We start from the raw sequence: 14,543 nt of genomic DNA on the forward strand, positions 1-14,543 counted from the left end.
CCTATCCCAGCCCACGCACGCATCGCTCATGCACAATCCTACATACGCCCCATCAAACCAAAGACACATCACAAACAAAACAACAGCTACGTGCTAAGAGAGCCATGCTCCCAGCCCCCGTGTATTCTCCTCTTTTCGCAGAGGAGCTCTAGCACACATTTGAGACCCCTTCCTTGAGGTGTATTTTAAAACTCCCTTTCATATTAGAGAGACCTTTATGGACAGAGATCCAGTCCCCTAGAAAGCTTTCCACCACTGCACGCACAGATCCAGCTTACCTATGCGGTCTGGCACACAGCTCTCACGTAGACCAATCTCATCTCCCTCGCCCAAATCCCTCTCCCCGCACACGCAGCCAGAGTGCTGCCTACACACAGGCGTGGTGGCTTCCACATACACAGCTGCTCTTTACACCTCCCCTCTAGACATACGTCCTTACACTTGCACACACTCTGCACTACTTGCAGGCATCTCCCTCCGTGCATGCACTTCTGCAGACTTACACTCACATCCTTGTTTATAGACATTCCTGCTTGTTTGCACACAGATGGAGACACCCTTATGCATGTGCACACACACTCACACTTTTATTCCACGCTCCCTGCAATCTGCACACTCACCCTAAGCATGCAGCCAGTGATGCACGTCTCAGGATCGTTTGCTGTGCATGCTCCCCTAAATGTACACTCAGTGTCCACCAGCACACCCTGACACCTCTGACAGGGACTTATGCTAGCGTGCACTCCCTCAACCCTTCTCCCCTTCCTTGTAGCTGCAGGGCTTGTATCTGCATTGTCTCACAAGCCTAGCATGTGCTATACACATGTACATAGGCCAGCAGTTCTTGGCAGTAAAAATGAAGTCCCTGAACTAGCAAATGCGGTTGACTTGGCAAGTAGCACTGTTCTGTAATATCAGTCTTCCAAATATACTAGGCAGTCTTAAAACAGCCTGTCTTTCCTCTTTTCCCTTTCACTATGATGGAGGAAGATGGGGAGGGTGTGTACAGCCGCACTGTGTGCTCTAACAGTAACTTCTCAAGCTTGTTAATGCTGCTCCAGTTTTCTTAGTTATGGGGTAAGCATTAGCCGCAACGAGGCTCCAGAGGTTGTTAGCACTGTGCCAGGAGACCTTCCATTCAAATCTCACATACACCTGATCCTTGGCAGCAGAAAGTCAGCTTCATTCAACTGATTTCTGTAGAGCAACACTGATTTATCCCCGCTGACACAATGGTTTGCATTGCTGAAGAATGTGAACACGCAGGGAAACATGTCTCAAACATGCTCGGTTTCCTCACACCCCTTACCTTCCAAAATCTTTCTCCTTTTTCCCACGAAGGTAATGCATCCTCGCTAACTCTCTGGATCAAACTGCTTTCAGGAGATACTTATCCACTATCTTTTATCTAATCTTCCAGACTAGAGCATGTGCCTGCAAGAATGTAAGATGTGAAAGGCTTCATGTAGCAAACTGGATTTACATGATGGGAAGAGAAAGATTCAAAGGGTCTGGTTCCTCTGCCTCTTAACTCACTTTTACACCACATCAGAACATTTGATACAGGAGGTGTATCAGACTGAGAAGAAATGTTATTTGGACTAAGCTCAAAGGCTTAAGCAAGAGGAGGCATGTTCAAAACTGCATATAAGACAGCGTAAGTTAACAATGCAACCAGGAAGATACAACTCCATGGAGGGCAGAAAAGGCTACGAATGAACAACTGCTTGTTAGAGTCAAGGTCTCTGTACGAGCGTACATAAGGAATCAGACATAGCTGTGTCAGGGTGAGCTATCTCTCACCGTGTTCAAATTATGTGTGTGAGCATGCATGCCTGCCAATGTACAAGGGTATTTTTATGTGTAATGAACACACTTTTAATGAGGTGTCTGCAAAAGGCACAATCAAGTAGTGGCAGAATATTTTCATGACTCAGGGGAGAGTGTGGAAGTCTATCTCCCTGCCTTTATCTCTGTGTTGTATTAAACCCCATGTGCATGTACTTGAACTTGTGACATTGAGACCATCACAAATATAATGAGGAGAAAGAGGTCATTCAGACAAACTTGCCTGTCCTTGGTTGAGTTTGTGTTCATGTCTCGAGCAACAGACTCTCAGCTGCTGAAGCAGTTAAAAGGAGAATATTGTAAAAACAAAGCCCATGCTAACTGAGTAAACAAGAAGCTTGAGAACTGGATCTGTCAGGGGCTAGAGCAGCTTGTAAGCAGAGGTTAAAGGAAAAAATAAAATAAATAAAAACAAGCTGAAGAGCAAACAAGAGCACTGGAGGCAATATTTTCATAGGCATTAAAAGTAGGACCTATGTTCCATTTTCAGAAGTGGTTTTAACACTTAGAAGTCAAAATCACATGACCTTTCAATAAAATCTGGGATTCTATGTCACTTAGATATTTTAGATGTTGTTTCTCACAATACGAGAAGTTGGTGCCCCAGTGAAATTACCAGGCAAGTTTAAAACAAACAAAAAGAAGTGCTTTTTCACACAGCACATAATTAAATTTTGGAGCTCATTTGCCACAGGATATTGTGTAGACTGAAAGTATAAATAGGTTCAAAAGGTTTTAGACAAGTTTATGGAGGTTTGGTCTATCAGTGGCGATTAAACTTAATAGTCTGGATGCAACGTCCAGGCAGTCCTTGCAGATTGCTGGAAGCTACAAAACTACAGGTAGGAGAAGCCTTATTCTTTATATATATTCTTTATATCTTGTACACTGTCCTAGGTATCTTCCTCTACTTACTACCAGGGCCAGTACTCTGGGATAGGGACGTGTCTGCTGTGGATCAGTCAGACCATGTTTATATTCCTAAACATACCGTGAATAACCAATTTAGGCTTTCAGAGGGATCTTAATGATCAATCATTTAGGAACCCTGATCCTTAGTGATCCTCATCTCATTTATTCTGCTACAAATTAGATGCTGTTGCCCCTAGATCCTAACAGAATTACACCTCTGTGGAACTCACCTCATATGGTGAATTCCTAACTGTTAGTTTAGGGTCATTTGATACTGGATTTGAACCCAGTGTCCCGTCTGCAGAGAGATTCTAGCAGAAGGTGGTGAAAATGAGGCTTTAGTTGGCACAAGAGTACATATTACTGCATAACAAGACAGACTGATTCGGATCCTACCACAGTGGTTAGAAGAAAATTCAGAAAACATGTGGTCATTGTGCTTTGAAGAGATTTTTCAGGCAATGCTGCTCCACATGCACATCCCAGGAGAAAAGTAAACTGTGTACTAGGAAAAGCGTAGAGGCAAGTTCTGCTCTCACATGCAGTGGTGTCAGTGTGGAGTATCTCCAACAAGCTGACAGATGCTTAACTAGTGCAGAATTAGGCTGGCAATTAGCGAGCCCTGCTGATCAGAGAGGTTAAGCCGTGAGAAACTCCACTGATGGGGGTAGAATTACCAAAAATTGATACTAATTCTGAATGGACTGGGACTACCAGAGGCAAATGGCAATGTTTGGCATTGAATATCTAAAGCAGAGAAGAGTGAGCACCAGCCCATTGATGTCTGTACGTTTTGCAGTCTTTCACTTCTGGCAGTGGACAATGATGCTTCCAAAGAAAGACGTGTCCCATCCAATATACAGGATCGAATGTCCGGTAATCATTCTCTGTGTGTGTATGTATGAGTTCCTCTTACAGGGGCTCCTGGAGACCATATTGGTCCAAACCACAACATGCCTGTTCCGCATTTATTTATGTCCCTTCTTCATTTCTCTTCCCCTTCTACTCTCATCCATATTTCTTTTCTTCTGCTCTTCTCTTCTCCTCTGTGTCTGTCCTACCCTCCCTGCACCCCACTCCAACTCAAACACCCCAAGCCTTTTTTTGGATGAAAATGATGAAAAATAAACCCCTTGTGAGGAGCTGCAGTGTGTGCTCTGCCAGAGAGCGGTCTTATTCATTAAGGGAATGGTCTTGTATGCATTTGGGCATGTTATCAGTAACACTCCAAAGGGAAATGGACTACTTAAACCTATTATATCACTGCTTTATTCACCATGTGCTGCCATTTACCTCCTACATGATGCTGGGCTCTAATAGCACCAGTTCTGAGAAACCCTGCACATTAGCCACAAGCAGCTCATTAATCCACTGTTTTCATTCTTGCAAAAAAATGGGCTCCAACCACATGAGAGCTCAGATGCCGAGTGCTCAGCCAAAAACAAAACAGCTTTGTTGTGCCAGCAGCTCTGAGGTAGCCCCAAACAGAACAGCACTTCCTGCTGATGGGGCACAGAGGGGATCCTTGGGCTTGGGGGACGGGGATGTGCATCGGAGAATGAGACAAAGCTGTCAGCCAGCAGCTGCTGCAGGGAGACTTGGAGAATCCCATTCCTGGAGGCTCCAAGCCAGGCCTGTGTAGCCTTCACTAGAATCAGGTCCTGGCTGTTGATGCAGCTCTGTCCCAGGATATCAATTGTCCCAGACAGAAGAAAGAAAATGGAAGGCATCTCTTGAACTCCAGCATGGGGAGTCTGTGATCGGACCGGGGATTGGCAGAATTAATTCTGAGCAGGTACAATGAGATCTTCCTCAAGAGCCCTTGAAGAAAATGAAAGGCCCCATGTCCCAGCCCCGAGCCACAAACATGTGAGCCTTTTTGCTTCTTCGCAAACACACAGCAGTTGTGGCATGAAAAAGCGGTCACATCTGCTTCATCAAAGAGAATAGCCCTGCTAAGGGCCCAGGCTTTCTCTCCCTAGTCCCCTGCTTGCACCATGCTGAGGAGGCAAGCTGCTCCATCTCCTGGCTGACTGGGCTCCCTGTCCAAGCCCCTCTTTATCTCAGGGCAGAGCTCACTGGAGAGTGGTGCAGGTGTCTCCAAACGTGATTATTTCTGTTGAAATCTCCAAGGCTAAAAAACAAACCCTTCTAACTAGAAGATGTGCGGCTCATGGACAGGGGCTCACATAAAAACAACTGCTCATCCATGTGGGAATAATAGAACATCTGTGTCCACAAAGTAGGCATGGACTAGAAACAAGAGGCAACACTTTTTAATGAGTGGGACTTCAGGAATCTGGGATCTGTTCTTCTGGGACCTCTTGGTCACTTTTTTCCTGCCTTATTTATCAAAATAGCTGCTGCTCCCTGCCTGCAGATCCCTGCTTTCCTACAGAACAAAGAGAAATATAAAGGCAAGAGGATCTGGCCAGGGTCACTGGTGGAAACAGGAGCAGAATCCAGGAGCTACTGCAGTATTTAACAACCCCACTCTGAGCCCTGCCTCCTATTTCAGTAATTCAAGTTCAACGACTAGCTCAGTCACAGCTCTGCTATGTCATGGCCATTGTCAAACCTTCAGTCCTCCTTTTCAATCTTATGGAAAGCTGTTGCAGAGGCGGGGAGAACTAGAGATGCAAATGTCGGTCTTTGTGACCTACAGCATGTTGTTAACACCTGTGCTACCCTCCTAGCCAGAGAGATCCCTTTTCTGAGCTGGAAAGAAGGATAGAGATGCTGCTACCCACAGACGAAGGGAAGCCAGATGCAGATTCAGCTCTGGAGATACTGTGGGGCAGAATTAACCACAAGAGACAGCCATCATATGATGGATCTTCTCTGATTCAAAATCCCAGCTGCTGCTTCTGGTCAGCGAGCAAACCCCCAACCACTACCTGCCTACCAGATGTGCACAGTTCTGTCCCACTCCCAGAGCCCTCCCAAAGTCACTGGGGTGCACATGTTGCTTTATTTGAGATGGCTTAGTGAAAAATCTAAGCAGGGAAATAGGGCTTAGAGGTGTGCAGTTGAATTAATTTCTGCTCTTGAGTGAGGACATGAATGAAACAGGAGGCAAGGGGTAGAGGGCTGCTACTGGCAAAAGAATTCCAGCCTGGCTGGGCTATGAGGTCTGCTCAGGAGAGCCAGACAGCCACACAGTTCAAACTGCCCAGAGAGACCAAGGCTGATAAAATACCTACTGCCAAAAGGAAATGTGATTACAGGCCTGATCCTGTTCCCTGCCTGCTTCAATGTGTCTATGCAGAATGGCTCGCAATGAGTGCAAAGCTGAGAGGCACTTACAGAGGCATTTAGTCTAACACAAAACATTCTCTTGGGGCACAAGGGAGATGGAGCAAGGCTGAGCGGACTCCTCTCCATTGAGCTCAGCTTCATTGAAATCAATATGTTATTATGGTAGCGACTCCGGCCCTTAATATTCCACCTCTGAACAGTATCGTGTTTGTGTTGAATGAGGAAGACTTAGGCTAGACATCAGTGAAAATTCTTTGCAGTGATAGGGACAATTAAGTCCTGGAACAGAGCTCTGGGAAAGGGATACAATTTCTAGTGCACAAGGTTTTTAAAAAGAAATTCAGTCAAAATTCTTCCAGAAGGGATGTGAGGCAGGGAGGGAGCCTTAGGGCAGCAGGGTAAGACTTCTGCTCAAACCTACTTCTGGTCTCATGAAACAGAGTTTGAGCAGGTTTTACAGAGCTGTATGATCTCCTGACAGCTCTTTGAACAATACAGGTGACAGGCCCTAGCTTCAGGCTGTCTCCCTGCGCCTCTTTCCTACCTCTCTTCTCCAGTCCTTAGCTGAAGCTTACCTGCCAACTGACATGTAAAACAAAGCTGCAAATGCCCTCTCCCCCACCTCTTGCATGTCTCTGCCTCTCACTGCCCCACCTGAGGCCTGTTTTCTCTTTTGATGCTTCTAATGAAACTAAGTGGCTGCAACCAGAAAGTTTCCACTTTCTGCCTCTGGGTTGATTACTGCAGAGCTGACAGAGGCAGCATCCTGTGCCGGAGCCTCTATGGATGGGAACCCTCAGGGGAGGGGATAAAGTAATGCTCCGTGCCCTCTGTTCACCAAGCACCATTAGAGTACTGACTGCCTAACCTGGCAACCTAAGAGAGCAGGACCTCGCCAGCCTGACTTCTGGGGCCAAGGTCTCTGGAAAACATGCGCTAGTGCACGGATGCATGATACCCTCTGCAGTCCTTGATACTGGGCTTCAGTATCAGAACCTAGAAAAGAATAAAGTTCTTTTATCAGCTGTGCTGCAGCAATCTTGGCTGGTGCTGGTCTCACTTGCTATTTTTGTGTGTACTTAATACTGTCTAGAGACACTTCCCCACATCCCTGGTGGATGGAGACTGTTTATGCCCTGAGCAGGGACAGACGGAGCAGCTGTAAGGTCCTGGTCCATCTCTCCAACCCCTTCTGCCTAGCCAGCCTCATCTTAGAAAGCTGGTGAGGGATGAGTCCAGCACAAGGGCCAGTTCAGGCCCTGATTTTCCTGCTGACAAGGATTTCTACTAGAGTTTTCTGAGCATTAAGGCTGAACTTTTTTCCAGAGCAGCCACTAGCTTTCTGCCTGGACAGAAACACTGATGATGAGCAAGCTGAGCTCACCAGGATTTCTAGATGACCAAGCCACCCTGATAATCGCACTTACTTGGGTCTCAGAGGGCAGGCTGCTGCCTTGTTATTCCCCCTCCCTCAATTCAGGAACCATGAATGCATGCTCAGAACTTGGCTCCAGGTAAGGTCAGTGCCAAAGACCTCCACCAAACACACCATGTGTTTCTCAGCAGTCTGGGCACTAACCAATTCATCGTGGACAAGGCTTACATGCTTATTGCGCCTGGCACCTCTCCTGCAGGCTGCCCCTTGTGAAACTTTACTCCGGCTTTCTCCTTTAGCCCACGTGCTTTCTTACTGCACGTGAATCAAGGGCTTCCCAGAAAACATCCTGACCCCTTGCACCTACAGCCCTGTTCTCGGGCTAGACTCTGACTTAGATCAGGTCTGGTTGATGCCACAGTGCCTGGCCCTCTCAAAGACGGCTCTTGGGTTATGCTCTTGCACCTTTGAGTTCCTGGCCACTCCTGGAAATCCGGGCCTAACAGCAGGGCTGAGTTACCCTACGTATCACCTTGCTGACATGAGGGGAAAGTAAACAAGATTCTGCTCAGTACTGCAGAGACCAACTGCTCCAATGTTGCCTGGCAGATGGGGCCCAAGTGGGAGACCATCTGTTCCTGAGAGAGGCCCTAAATTTCTCCCTGTGAGATCCTGGGCTGAAGATATCCAACAGAGTTCAATGGGCGCAGGTACAGGGGAGCAGCCATGACCTTGATTACTTCTTCAGTCCTTGGTGACTGGGCATCTTGCAGAGCTGAGCCAGGGCTCGGACCTCAATTCCACGGGCTGTTGCATTCCTACAGCATTCCTATTCCCTACATTAATTTTTTTTCTCTCTCCACACCTCCACCCTCTTTTCCTCTCTGCAGTCCTTCCCACACGCGTGCAATACTTTGGTACAGTATGCATTCCCTGTTGCAGAACCAGTCAGAGGCTATGTAGTTTCTTCCCCTGCAGCCCTTGCAGCTGCCATTAAGTCTGCCCTCTACCCACCCTGCTCTCCTTGTCCAAAAAAAGCACGACTGCCCTGTGCAAAGTCCATTTGCCTGATACCTGGCTGTTGACAGTTCACCTGGCTCCTCCAGCGCATTTTGGTGCCACTGGAGGAGGTTAGAAAGAGGCACACTGGGGAGGCTGCAGAAATGCTGTTAGAGCTCAGGGAAGGGGCTGGCATCTCAGAGAGAGAGAAAGAGAAGGGGATGACATCCAGGGAAGGCTGGAGAAGGAAAGAGCAATCTGCTGATAGTCAGCATGTCTGAGAAGCTGGGAACATATTGCATTAAACCGATAATAACACCTTGAACAGCAGGGTGGTAGTTTCCATCTGGCCTCGTGCTGAGCTTGGTCTCTCTCATTTCTTCCCCCCTGCAGCCAGGGAATCTGAGGCATAGGGTTGGCCACAGGTCACCCAGGAAGGCTGTGGCAGAGCAAGGATGAAACAGAAGAGCCTTATAGTGCAAGCAGGATGCTGAGAAGCAGCAGTGCAGCCTCTTGACTCTCCATTCACCCCAACTAGATCCTCCTTAGGCTTGGGAGGTGGGAAGGCACTAGAGCTCTTTGCTTAATTAGTAGCAACAGCTGAAGTACTTGAGAAACAAAAGCTCCTCTCTCTCTCTCCCTGCCCCACTTTTACTTGTGAGCTAGGGGTGGGGAGCAAATTGCTTGGAAGCCAGAAAGCGCCCTGGATCTTGTCACCATGGCTGCACAGACACAGCCTCCTGTTATCTCCAGAGGAACAAAACCCTCCTCCCACCCTCTCCTGTCTCAGCTGGAGCTGATAAAAGAAGAAGAAATAAACAAAACAAATAATAATAATACTAAACAAATAAAAATACCCCAAACCAAACCAGCAAATAAATATCCAGGGAATAAACCAGCCTTCTGCAAAACATATTTGTTTCTGCAGTGGTTTTTGGGTTGCTGGAGAGCTGAAGGACTCACGTGAGCATTTCAGGTTATAAAGTCCATCTCAGTAATACTGGGAGGTACAAAATCACAACTCAGGAACATCCCAGGTCATGCCATTTGCTTGAGAATAATGATCTCTAGCTATATATACCTAATTGTATTGTTCTGATTTATTTATATATATGGATGCGTGTACTATTAACATGATTATACATGATTTTTATGTCTTCTTGTTTGGAACCCACAGAGATCACATTTGTAAGTTTTCTGTAAGAGCTGGAGTCTTGCCTCTTCTGTCTCTGTATTGCACCACGTGCAGGGAGAGGCACTGGAGGTAGCAGCAAGTGAGCGGAGTAGAATAGTAGAACAAATCAGATAACGTGGATTTTTGCACTACCACAGTTAAACTGCTTTTGGTATCTGGGCACCTTCAGTCTTCACTGCAGTGTAGACAGGGGCTTTAGAAAGTAAACCAAAATGAAAAACAAAGTGGGACTTTGTTGTTGTGTTGTTTTAGTTGTGTTCTCACAACTAAAAGGCTAAAAATATGCTAAATAGCATAGCAGTAAAGCAATGAAAACTAGCAACCATATATTTGTATTTTGAGAGAAATTAGGGCTATTATGGTTGCTCCAGACGGGCTTCCTACATAAGCTGGGTAGATAATTTCACTTGGTGCTTCATGCATCAAAGCTCTGACCATCTGGCTGAACACGAACATACCTTTTAGCAACATGTCTCATTTTGGCTTGATGCCTTTAGGGCCACCTCCCTACAACAGGCACTATTTCGGTGCTTAATTACACTTACTGTTAAAAAAGGACAACATATTTCTAGTGTGAATCTTTCCAATATCCGCTTCTGGCCACTGAATATTCTACTGTCTGTTTATGCATGTAGGAAGCAGTATGTTTAAATCAACCTGTGAACTGCGCAGGCCATTGGGGGTCAGAAGGTGGCCCACAGAATGACTCTAAGTTGTCTTGGGTTTTTAAAAAAGTCATTCATATGTGAACAAACAAATGAAGGAGAATAAGAATAACTGATAATTCAAAGTTTAACCTAGTTTTCTCATTTTGGCACTGGCTGGCACACTCAGTTCTTTGGCTCACCCACTTTTTTACTATCAGTAGTTGAAATTATAATGCTTGTAATTCTAGCCAGAAAATTATGACTTTGTAATACAATAAACATTCTGCTTAAATTATAAGTATTGTCTTTGTTTACAACTTTTTCCTGCAACTGCCAAAGAATATCAGGTTGTCCTTTGATTCAAAAAGGCTGAAGAACACCATATTAAATGGCTGATTATGTCTTTCAACTTTTCTCCCATCAGTAGTTCTTTGGCCAACTGTAGCAGTGTTACCTGTAGGAGTCCAATCTGGGTCACAAGAGACCATTCAGTGTGAGAGGTTTCCGCCTGGGAGACTTACAGGGGTGAACTCTTGCTTTTAAACTTACCTGATGTTCCTTTGCATATGGACTTACCTGCATAAACTCATTTAGACCATGACAACAGCTTGCTCAGCCCAGCCTGAAAAGATCAGGCTCTTATTGATAGCTCTGAGCAAGCTGTTATTGCTAAAGAAAGCATGCTGCTCTCATGTTCTCCCACTGCCAGATAAACATGAACATCTGCATAACTATTGTAATAACAGCAGTACGAATATTAATGATACTGGGGTGAGAACTGGGACTAGTCTCCAGTGCTTATATTCTCCTGGGCAGCTGTCTCCAGGGCCTCTCTCTGAAGGCAGGCAGACACTCAGATGTCTTTGAGAACCGGGGTTAAGAGATCATTTTGAAGGAGTTGCTGATTTTTCCCTAAACCCACCAATCGATAAAGAACCGAGTGTAGGATTTCATAGCATGTCAGGTGTTCAGGCTAGGTGTGGACTTTTGATGAACTTATGAGGGGAAAGCAATTGCAAACCCTGGTCAACACTGGGGATTGCAACCCAGATCTCTGGGGCTCCATCATACCCTGACTTGCTGCATGCTCCAGAAAAACTACCGTCCCTTTGCAATTATTTTTTTTTTGCGAAGAGGAAGAAGGGGGCCTGAGGTACAAGAAGTAAGTCCCTTAGTACAAAGGCCCCCAAGTCTCTGCCCTCCTTCCCCCCTATATGATCGGCAGGGCTTGCACTAGTGCTCAGGGAGGATGTTATGGGTCAACATCATTGTCACCCCTTTGCCTCATAACCAGTTATGATTAAAGACCAGTTTCCCAGGATGCATAACTGTGCTCTCACATCCCTTGGTGTGGCAGAACTAGCTGATAATTTTGTTTCTGCAGAGACAGTATTTGACCTCTCTGTCCCCTGCTGACCATGTGCCCCCTTTTATGTATTAGCACCACGTACTGGTTGGAGTGTCTGCCCCTCTGCTATCACTCACGTACATACAACCCTCATCTCCCAGCACCCACCAACTCCTAGCATCTGTGCCACTTGCTTGGCCTCTTTTCCTTTATGCTGCTCCCCTCCACAGTCGTGTGACTGCTATTGTGTGGTCCCTGCCACACAAAAGCTAGCCTGACCTAATTTAAATCAGTGCTATTGAAGCTGTTCTTGTTTTATCTCCCAGCACAAGGGCTGTGCTCCCCATTTCAGAGGTAGCAGAAATGAATGGCTAATTGGGGGGGTATTGTGCAAGGCAGCGTTGTCTCCCAGTCCTGATTGTCAGCTCTCCTGCTCGACAGTGCTCCAAGCTCCCCTCTCTTGTAACAGCCATGCAGGCTGTTTAGAGAGTGGAGGGAGGAAAAGGGGAGAATGGGACTCTGCAGCCATCGCAGCGTGTCAGGCAAACAAAGCAGAGCATGGCCGCCTTCAGCGCACTGGTGAAAAGGCTGGCTGGGGGAGGGTTCCCTTGTTCAGAAAGGGCAGATGCTGGTGATAATAGCAATAGTAGAGAATATCCATCCTTCACCTCCAAATAAGCCCCCTGCTTTCTTTTTCCTGGGTATTTATGTGGCAGTCCTTCCTACTGCTCTAGAGACTGTCGGGGGGGGGGGGGGGGCGGTGAGGCAGAGAGGGCTCTCACACAGGAGCAGTGCAGCAGGGGTTGTAAGTCCTGGGAGCAGAGGAAATGGGATAGGTCAGGGGCTGGAGGGGAGACTGAAATGCTGCCAGTCTCTTTGTCCTGCGGGGCAAAGTTTGAGCAGTCACTGACAATGGATCTTTGTAAGAAAAGCAAGAACATCCCTGGGAGCCATTCCAGCAAGCAGCAACCAGCATGAAGAGGGAGCTTTGTCTGGGCCCTCAAAGCCAGATCGGCCCATGCGAGGAGGATCTAGAGGCCACAACCCATCTACATGGTATGTCTCAAGACTACCAGAGCCCAGTGGTGCCTTAACAAGGGACTACCACAATATCTTAACTATGCAGGTTTGGGAGTTAACACTGGCAGGACAATGCCTTTCATCTAATTTCTGCCTCTGCCTCCCACTGGTACCTTCCAAGAGCTTCTTCCCTGGCGCTGTCTGGTTTGCAGCTCTCCTTTCTCCACCGATCACCAGACTGAAAGAGGTCTGTGGAAGAAAACCAAACCCAAAGCATTTGAATCTTTCCATTGATGGTCTTGGGTCACTTACAGATCCACTTCCTCCTGCTCTAGGGAGAGGACTTTGCCCCCAGCTATTGATTAGGTTTGCCCCCAGAGCACTCAGCTGGTGCACAGCGCAAAGGTTGCTGCCGGAGTCCTCTCCTGCAGGCTCTGCCAGCTGCAGGCAAAAAGAGTGCAACATTGGGATGTTTAACAGCAACGTGAAGCAAACAAATCCCAAGGCTTCGGGTTTGTCGTGGACTTTAATGTAATGTTCTAATCCTTATTGCAAGTCAGATCAGAATAAAGTACTGGCAAGTGCTGGAGTTAAAGGACATGTGACAACCTCCTCTCCATCCCTTTTGGCCCCAAATGAAGAGATTAGCTACAAAATTGTAGAATTAAAATTAGATGTTATTAAGTTTTAATAAAAGTGAGGTTCTTTTCACTTTAATCTGTTTTTATGATTAATTTCTCCCTTCTAAGCTTTTCTCTGCAGTCAGCAGAGCATAAAACACACTTCAACAAACAAAACAAAACTGGAAAAATCATTCTTACATTGCCACCTGATTCCAAGGGCTGAGGTTTTACAAAAAAAAAGAACGATTGCCATGGGTGTATGAGTTGTTAACACTGCATTAAGATAAAAGAAGAGGAACTAGCATATTCCTAGAACCATCTGGGATCATCAACAGGGACTTTACCCAAAACCTCAGCGATGGGAAACTCACTACAGAGTGATGCTGGCATCACGTCACCCTGCTCTGTCCCATCCTCTTGCACAGCTCCCACTGCCTTGGAGAGACACTGGTGATGAGAACAGAGTCTGGCCCACTGTGCATTAGAGAAGCTTCACTTGCAGGAAGGGAAAACTTCGCCCCAGCGAAGGGGGACCACCAAGTGTCTGTCCCTTTTGCTCAGAAAACGGCCGGTCCTCTTCCAATCCCCTGGGCCGGATCCTCTCCCTCCTGAGCAGCTCTGCAGGGAGCTCCACTCCCTGTTGCCACTATTCTACCGACATCTGGTGGCAGCTGCTTTAGGAAGAAAAGATGCTTCTTCAAAAGTGGCCGGTACGTCCTGCTCTCCTCAACCTGCGCCCGGCCCCAGGCTCGGCTGGTGGGCCCGGGGGATGTGCCCAGGCTTGGAGGGTGAAACCGGGCCTGAAGAATGAGGCCAGTCCCAGCCCTGCCGGCAGCCCCCATGGCTTGGAGCAGGGTGCAAGAACAGAGCATGCCGGTTTGGGGTGAGCCCCTCTTGCTCCCCCTCAGCGGGAAGCGGCAAATTCCTTTTGGGGCTGTCCCCTTTCTGAGGGGAGCACCACGGAAACGCAGCCCGGGGACACGCACCTCAGCCGCCTTCTGAGGTGAGTAGGCCTCTGGAAGCACTAATTACTCATTAACGTTAATCACTTAGAATCCCGCACGGCGTTTCTCAGCCGTTTCGGGTAGGTTTTGTCTGAGGGTGCCGTGAGGCGAGGGACGCGCCGAGGGACAGACGCGTCCCCTCAGCGGCCGGGGCGGTCGCGCAGGAGGGCGCGAACATCACGCGCCGCCCGCAGAGGGGCACCAGCGCGGGTTTCCGTAGTGTAGCGGTTATCACGTTCGCCTCACACGCGAAAGGTCCCCGGTTCGATCCCGGGCGGAAACACCTGTGTTTTTTTGCTTGGGTTTTTTTTCTT

General features: G+C 47.3%; 1 non-coding gene across 1 annotated transcript; it reads left to right on the forward strand.

The window, feature by feature from the left end:
* The first annotated feature begins 14,439 nt into the window (after positions 1-14,439).
* On the forward strand, positions 14,440-14,512 carry TRNAV-CAC. Its single transcript has one exon. It is a non-coding gene; the product is annotated as a tRNA-Val (tRNA).
* Positions 14,513-14,543: the final 31 nt, after the last annotated feature.

The sequence above is a fragment of the Aquila chrysaetos genome, chromosome 12 (genome assembly GCF_900496995.4).
Source record: "Aquila chrysaetos chrysaetos chromosome 12, bAquChr1.4, whole genome shotgun sequence".
NCBI lineage: Eukaryota > Metazoa > Chordata > Aves > Accipitriformes > Accipitridae > Aquila > Aquila chrysaetos.